Raw genomic sequence first — 9,214 nt, 5'->3', positions numbered from 1 at the left:
TTCCTCACGCCTCCCTTTTTTGTATCCCTTTTAAAAAATTGTTCAGCAAATTCATATCCAATTAGTTTATCTCTTATCAATCCAATCTTGTTTTTTACCTTGTTGCTAGAACCCCTTCAGTTCATTTCAATGTCATCAACATTCAAAAATTTTACAATGTTTCTGTAGATAAATTTTAAATTTCCTCCAATCTTCTTCCACCAACTCTTCTCCCTGGGTGATGCTATTTTGACTCCATCAGCAATGGCACTCACATCCTGAACATTAGACATAGAGGAAATGATAGGGCACAAACCCAGGCAACTTCCTCCTCTGTCATGTCCCCAAAGGAGCTAAACCTTGCTGCCCCTTTAATCCCCTTAAATTATTAATAATAATAATAATAATAATTTTTATTTATATCCCACCCTCCCCAGCCAAGACAGCGCTCAGGGCGGCTAACAACCAATAATAAAAACAAGTTGATTAAAATACAACATTAAAACATTAAGATGCAGCCTCTTCACAGGAGAAGAAAGGAAAAAGAAAGAGGGGGAGGGAATCAAACTGATTCTAAGCCCAAGACCAGGCAGAACAACTCTGTCTTACAGGCCCTGCGGAAAGAAATCAGATCTCGCAGGGCCCTGGTCTCATGAGGCAGAGCGTTCCACCAGGCTGGAGCCAGAGTTCAAAAGGCCCTGGCTCTGGTTGAGGCTAATCTAACTTCCTTAGGGCCCGGGACCTCTAGGGTGTTGCTATTTATGGACCTTAAGGTCCTCCATGGGGCATACCAGGAGAGGCGGTCCCATAGCAGCTATTTGTAATGTTTGCACTGGACACAAGAATATCAAAATATGGTCATGAACTCTTGTAGCTATAGTGCAGATGCAAAGCAAACTTGTGTTGGATGAAGACACTCTTTGCATTATTATGGCCAATGCTGGGATAAATAAAGATATTTATTTATTTGAATGGGCCTTTTGCCTGTGCATCTCCTTTGCTGCTGCCTTCACAGCATAAGCAATCAAACCAGGAATCTTCTAATTAACTGTGTTTTCCATTTCATCCAGACTGGGAAACTATGGTAACTTGCTTTGGAACAAGTCAGAACATTAAACTATAGTTTGAAAGAAATGGGAAACTATGGTTAACTAGAAACTTCTAGCTTTATTGTCTTCACTGTGATGAGATGATGAAAAAGGGCTGCGTGTGTAAGAAAAATGCTAGCTCGTATCTCAACTTATTAAGCCAATACAGGTATATGATCCAGGCCATTATTTTCTAATGGTCAGCCATGGAAACCATTTTAGTTATTTAAAAAACTAGCCAAATTTAGACAAGTGGGCAGGAGGTCTGACTAGGGTTGTCATATTTCGAACACTGAAAATCTGGACAGAAAAGTTGTTCAGCTTTTTATAGTTTTGCCCAAAGTTTTTGAGCTTTATGGGGGCAAAATTGCCACTGTCAACATGCCAAATTTCCCCAGACATTTTCACCGATTGCCGACTGCACTATTTTGTATATGTCCAGGAAAATCTAGAGGTATGGCAAACCTGGCCACGTGGCATTTCTATTTTCTCATCTCTGAAGCTGAAAATTCTACCACTTGTTCAGCCATCCCCTTATCTCTTTTTCTCTAGAGAATGCAGTAAATTCTGCCATTTATTATGGCAGTATTTCTAAGACACGGCAAGTTCGTCATTTCATTCACCTGCAAGTGATCATTCAGAGGACGGAACACTTCAGAAATACGGTAAGGTTTGTTGTAAAAAAAATGGTGTTCAAGAGCAGAGCATAAATCATCTTTTAGGGCTGGAAAATGCTCCGTGGTGAATCTAAACAGTTTATATTCTGAGAGAGAGGGCTTTTCTCCCTTCAAAAACCACAACTTGATGTGTGCGCACAAAATATTTCACTATCAAACTCTTTAGAGAGCTTCTTGGGGGGGGGGGGGAATCTGTGGTCCAGAATCATGCCTGTCACCCCGCTAAACTTTGTGTTTACGTTGGACTTTAAATGGATTAACTCAGCTGAAAGATTATGATGTGTGCAGTGTGATGTCCTACTAGTATGTCAAAAGGGGAAATGACACATTACATGCTGATGCATGTGCTATAATATCTCAGTGGACTTCTTTGTGGACAGAAAAGCATTCCATTTAGAATGGAGGTCAGCATTTGTGATAAAGATCCCAGATTCTTTCAAGGCTCTTTTCCTGGCTTAATTGCATTGCCAATTTGACATACCTGCCCAATGGTGTCAGGTTACAGGGTTACGTAAAAATTATTCCAAAATACAAAAAATGTGAGTGGTTGCTTAGGCATTGGTTATGACTATCTGTCCTTGCCCTCAAGGACAGAGCTGGCCTTCCGGACACCAGCGGAAGCCAGCGTGGGAAACAAGTATTGGGTGAGAAAATGAAGCTGGGACACAGACCATCAGCTCTCACCCTCATGTTCCGGTGGGGCTTGCACGGCCCAAGTCCGACTCCAGGGACAAGGACGAAAAGAATGGCAAGCCCCTGGATTCCTTTAACGGAATTCCCTTTCCGCATCATTTGGAGGGATAGGCACTTACCCCTCCAACAACCAATTTAACCAATGCCTAACCGCCAACCTTACAAGTTGTGACGATTTGCTACGCAGTAGGCAAAAACCAAATGGCACCAGCCAATCAGCCAGATGGCAAAATTCCTACCAGGCCCCTGCTCCAAGGCGGACGACCCCATGACAGGCATAGCAAGGTCAAGCGATCAAGAAAAACCACCCTATAAAAGGGAGGGAGGGCGGGTGATCCGGTGCAAAACAGCCAAGAGGACGTCCAACGTCTGGCCCCTGTATTTAAAGACTCTGACCCCTCCTCCAAATTGGCAACAATCAAAACTCCCCAGCAACCCAATTTTAACCACTTAAAGGCTTGGGGTCCTTACCAAATTTGCCTAGTCACTGCAGGGTGGCCTGTTTCCCCAACCGCAACATGTGCTCTCTGTTAGGGAGAACACGCTATATCAGACCCAGGCTTATAGAATATAACATTGGCTCAAGTTATTTTCTTTTCTCTAAACCTAGAAAGACTACTGCTTTTCTGACAAAAGTTTTTCCAGAACAGTTCCTACAGCCCCACTTCCTACATTCCAGGTGTGCTTGGTGCCTTGGTGCACAATACATTTATGAAATATGTATTTCAACCATGGCAAGTTGCATGGAATGAACACCCGAGGAATTCACAATTGGGAATGATTTTTTATTTACTTCCTCACATCCCCGGAAGTGAAGAGTTCAGGGGTTTTTTAGGCGCGTCTTTCAAAATGTTGCCAGTTCAGCCCACCCCGCCACCCATTTTAGTACTAACAGTCATACCACAGGTATCAATTTTTAAAAACAAAGATCTGACATTTTTAGAAAGGGCTGAAGAGCCATTTCCACTTGCTAGTTTCTGAACACTGAATGAAATTAAGGAAACATACATTATCAGGCTTTTTATAAAGCAAAAGAAAGCTGTGATCTGGCAAGTTCTTGTGGGTTTTTAAAATATCTCCTCATTCATCGCTGGCCAGATTTACAAGAGGGGTTACCCCTCCCCCCAAAAAAAAACTTCTGTCACTTCTAAAGTTTTATCTACAAAAACATAGGACTACATAATGTAATGAGAGAAATATAAAGAGGCTTTTAAAACTGAGAGGCTAGTTTGCAAAATGGCTAACAAATCCTTTTGCTAAATAAGCTAATCATTAGAACCATAGCTCAAATTTTGAAAATCTGACATGGGGTAAATTGCCAAACCTGCCTCCTTCGCTAATTTTGGAATGATATATGTTTTAACCCCTAATTTGGGATAAGCACATGATGTTTTCAAGAAATGTCATTTGCAGTACATCCGACAATCGATTGCATCTCCAGTGTATTGATAACAGGCGTTTCAAAGCCTGTTGAAACCATCTCTGCATTAATTAAAGGTGTGTTTTGCATGTCCCCATGGAGCATTCTACTTTGTTAAAAAAAACAAAAACTAATTGCATAGCTATATTCTCACCCTGCATCTGCATCTGCAGTTTATGTCGAGAGGATACAATATCATTTTGACAAACACCCAGTAGCACCACCTTATTACAATAAACGTCCCCCTATGGGGAACTGCTCTTGGAGGTTATTATACCGCTGTTTGTTATTTCCCTGCATTTGGAAGTGCCGTAACAGAGGCAGGCGTGTTTTGCATGTTTATAGATATTAAGGCCTTCTTGTTAAATCCTACAGACCTGCTTCCTGATCAGTGCTAGACCCACACCTACTAATTAGATTGATTCATCTGCCAACCTTAGCAAGGCACTGCCAGTTGGGAGAGGCTTCGCTCTCCAGTTGGGAGAACAACAGAAGTGAATTATTTCCTTGCAATTCTGTGGAGCTTCAAGTAGCTCAAGTACTTCTAAACTTTGCATCTCTGTGGAGCTTTGGGCTCCCTGAATGCCCGGGATCTGAATGAGCTCAGTCTTTTGTTCCTCCTTTATTGTGATTCACTCACAAGGATGAAGGGGTCTCTCTCAATGAAGTGGGTTTTTCAGTGCAGAGGTTTTAGTTGAGATAACCCACCCATTGGAGGGCATGCCCTTTGGAGAAGCCCTTCAGATTGTTTAACGAAGCAAAGAACTGGAAAAGGACTTTGTTCTTCTTATCCACATCTCAGATCCATAGCATTTAGCAGCACACTAATGAATCTGGTGTGATGGGTGGGAAATATTCTTGATGTAGCCACTGCTGCCAAGAAGTGGCAACTTTTGAATTTTTTAGTTTTCACTGCTGAGGGTTATATATATATCAGGAAGGACCAATATGATCTAGCATTTGATTAACAGATTCATTCTTGTTACTTATTCTGATGTATTTTTCCTTGGCAAGAATAAAACCCCATAATATTGTATCAGGGGGAAAAAATTGTGTCCGTTCTGAGCTGCTTAAAATGTTATCATACCTACATACATCCAGTGTACTTTATTTACAGAAGACTTTATTGTCCAGGTCAGAGAGCTGTGCACACACAAGACTCCTACATGTGTGGTCTACCCCTGTTTTAAACTGAAGGCCCAACTCCAAGCATGCCAAGATTTATTGGCATGTGGAGGTCTTTCTGTCCCAGTCAATTAATTAAATGGAAGAAGCCCTAGCACGCCAGAAGCCCCAAATACACACGAGAGACCACACGCCTTCTGGATCAGGGTGACTAGTGCGAACTGCAGCCCAATTTGCACCCCCAAGCGGCACCCTGATGGCCACTTGGAATGAAACTACACGGAGGCAGCTATATTCAGCATTAAATGAATGGTGTGTATGCAGGGTCAATGGCTAGCTTGCCTGATACAGTTTCTCCACCACTGTTTCTTTGTGCATGTGTCTATCTGTCTGTTCACCACAGAAGAAACACAGTTTTCTCCTAAGCACCATCTTGGGCAGGGAGAAGGAACAGAAGGGGAGAAGTTTCCTTCCCTGTCCACCTAGCTTTCCCCTGTCTACTTGTGCAGATGAACCATGCAGGATGTTCACTATTTATTCTTTAAAAAGCGCTACATCTCTGGGAATATGGAAAGTCAATTATAATTCTACTTTCAGCAGAAGAGCAATGAGAGGTGACACCATCCACAATTTGTAGAGGACATTGAAGTGTAGGTGGGTTCCCACAAGGCAAGACGCAGTGATAACAGCAGACATCCTACTGGTTTATTCTAGAAGTGGAATGTTCTGTGCTGATCTCTTCTTTCTCATTCTTTCCTGCTGTTCTGAGAACATTAGCGTTCATGGTTAAAGATGGGGGATTTCACTTACCTGAATGTTGCATAAGAGCACATGAAAGTCAGAGCTCTTGCCTCTGCCCTGGAAAAGGTTCATTTTGCTGCTTCGACAAATGCCTTCCCTTTTTTCATGTGGTTAAGAAGCCGTCAAATAAAGTATGATGAGGTTTTGGCTTGTAACAATGACTTTGACCTATGTGTAATAAATCTCAGAGAGCAAGCCTGTTTCGGAAAGGCTGCTGCTACAGCTAAAATGATGCTGAAACACAGCGCCCTGAATCAGTGATAATGTAATCAGTAGCAGGGTGTGAAAAGAAGAAGAAAAAGATTTGCTTCATTTAAACAAATAGCAGTTACGAACACAGAGGAAATGGTATATTAAGATATCTAAGCACAAATGATAAGGAACGCAGAGGAAAATATAAGAAATGGAAACGAGAAGGCAGTTGAAGCTCATGAGATACAAAGCAGAATTGATTGTATATTGTGACTTAGCCGCAAGCTCAGCAAAGCTAAGTTTCGGTGCTTGCAAATCCCTGATTCAGCTCTTGCTATTGCAAATGCAACCATGGAGAGGGAAGAGGTTGGCTCCAGTTCTGCCAACATAAGTCTGCATTGCTCAGTCGGTAGAAGCAGGGAGAGGATGGATTGATCAGTACAGAAACCCACATCAGAAGAAATCTGCAGTTACACAAATAGTGGCAGCCCTACCCTATGAAAGTTAACTCACAAGTAAATGCTTACTTGCTAAGTTTGATAAGATGTGTGCTTACTTGAAAGAGAATCCTGCTGTGATCAATAGGGTTTCCTTCTGAGGAAGTGTGTTTAGGATTGCAATCCTACCTTCCAAGTTAATATGCATGTCCACAGTAGTGATGTATGGAAGTGAGAGCTGGACCATAAAGAAGGCTAATCGTTGAAGAATTGATGCTTTTGAATTATGGTGCTGAAGGAGACTCTTGAGAGTCCCATGGACTGCAAGATCAAACCTATCCATTCTGAAGGAAATCAGCCCTGAGTGCTCACTGGAAGGACAGATCATGAAGCTGATGTTCCAATACTTTGCACACCTCATGAGAAGAGAAGACTCCTTGGAAAAGACCCTGATGTTGGGAAAGATGGAGGCCACAAGGAGAAGGGGACGACAGAGGACGAGATGGTTGGATAGTGTTCCCGAAGCTACCAGCATGAGTTTGATCAAACTGCGGGAGGCAGTGGAAGACAGGAGTGCCTGGTGTGCTCTGGTCCATGGGGTCACGGAGAGCCGGACACAACTAAATGACTAAACAACAACAACAAAATGCATGTCCACTGCCATACTGAATTCATAATAATAAGGTGGACACTGTTTGGATAATTAAGGTGCTTATAGGAACAGTGCCATGATCAGAAAAGATCTCATGTGCAATAACTTTCCAAGTAAGAAAACCAATATGGTTCAGTGCACCGTTTCCAGAAGGCCTAAGATCCAGCTTAATTTAAGGATGATAACAATGAGGCTACACAAGAGAAGGTGGCATGGTATGGCTGGCTGGACTAGTCTCTCTCTCTTTAATAGGATTGATATTTGCATGCAGTGGTGCAAGGCACCACTTGCGTTGCTGCAGTTTCCGAGATCTGTAGGATCTGATTTTAAACTGGAATGGAAGCAGAAACCGATAACAGAGTTCCTAGGCATTAAAAAAAGTTTTAAGAGTTCCTAGGCATTAAAAAAAGCTGAAAAGTTTTAAGTCAAAAAGATCCTTCTAATGTTGCATACTGTTAAAGTATAAAACAACCTCTAATCCATATACGCTATGCCAGAAGTATTACTAATCAGATTAAGCTTGGTTTCTAATACATGATAGTTTAAGCAAGTAAACAACATGAAAGAAATAGGATTTTGATTTCCAGGCTCTGTGGCATGAAAGATTGTGGTATGTGCTCACTTTTTCAATATTTCCTTTTGCTGTTCAAGGGAAGGGAGCTCAACACAGAAGGAATTGTTCCTGCCTCCTGTATATAAAGTTGCATTTGAGACCACTTCAGTCATTGCTCATATGAAGAGGGCAAGTGAGTACAGATGGAGATATGAGTCGGTATTCAGCTGTAACTTCTGTAGTAGCAGTTTTCTGCTCATTGAGGAGCCTTGTGTGATACTGAATCCTCCAATCAGGAACCTCAATAGGGTGGGAAGTCTACAGCAGGGTCCCTGGCTGCAGAAGTTCAACCTCAACATGAGAAGGCTATTGGGAGCATGACAGAGTGTTAGGGTCCATGAACACACCCCAATTTGCAACCGGAATTGTGTGAAGGGCTACGTCAGTGGTGGCCAAACTTGGCCCTCCAACTGTTTTTGGACTACAATTCCCATCATCCCTGGCCACTGGTCCTGTTAGCTAGGAATGATGGGAGTTGTAGTCCAAAAACAGCTGGAGGGCCAAGTTTGGCCACCACTGGGCTGAGTGTATCTTCCAGGTCATAGTGTATCTTCAAGATCCACCAGTGCCAAGCGTAGTTTGTACCCTAAGTCAGCCCAGCCAGGGATGTTGAGTATGAATTCTCTTGGGACTATAGATTCCTTCAAGATAAAGTGCAGATGATTGTCTACTAGAAAAAGTAGTGGGGAGGGGAGTGAATCACACTTTCCCATCTGATCAGAGATCCAGGGAAGCAGGAGAGCCACATGATTCTCCTCTCAGCCTGAAGGCAAGGCAAGAGAGCCTACAGCAGCCAATCAAGCAACTCAATGAACACTGCAATAAGTTAGCGATTAGCAAACCATCATCATCTCTATCGACTCATTCTGATAAACGAGGGAGAGAAATCAATACCCTCCAACTGACAAAAATGACACAGGAATGCGAAAACGGCACCTCTTGCTCGTTACAGCCTACTTCTAACATACAAAAGCACACAAGCACAGAGAGTATTTTTTAAAAACTGCCAAGAAGGAAGCAGAAGGAAAGGAGCAAGCAGATCCAACCAAAGATTCCAGCCTCCAGATTAAGCACTCACATTTTGGAGTCGCGCTGTGTGTATGTAAATTGCACTTTCTAGTGCATTTTTAGTTATGGGTATGCATCAACACTTGGACACCACAATAGAAATTTTGGATTAATTCCCTACTCCAACCCCTGGTCATGGTATTGGTTTAGGTCCCCATCCACCACTCCACCCCAGCCAGGTTCAAAGGATTGCTTATCCTCTTATTTTGCTAGTACCTTCCTTTTAAAACTCGCAGTTGTCATTGCACATACAGCCACACAGATCAAAAGTGATAATTTGCTTTTGTCTATAGGCAACCCCAGTCCCTTTGATAACAGCTGCTGGTGTGGCTCCATCTTCCTGGATGCACTTTCTTCCCTTATCAACCACTACATGAGTCTGCGCTTGAGGAGTTAATCAATTACTAAGGGCTCACTAAACAAATATCCCCTTGTCTTGAGCTATGACTGGCCAAGAATGATTACTCAT

This window comes from Podarcis gaigeae (assembly GCF_964106915.1).
Source record: "Podarcis gaigeae genome assembly, chromosome: 4".
Taxonomy (NCBI): Eukaryota; Metazoa; Chordata; class Lepidosauria; order Squamata; family Lacertidae; genus Podarcis; species Podarcis gaigeae.
This window is presented reverse-complemented; position numbering follows the sequence as displayed.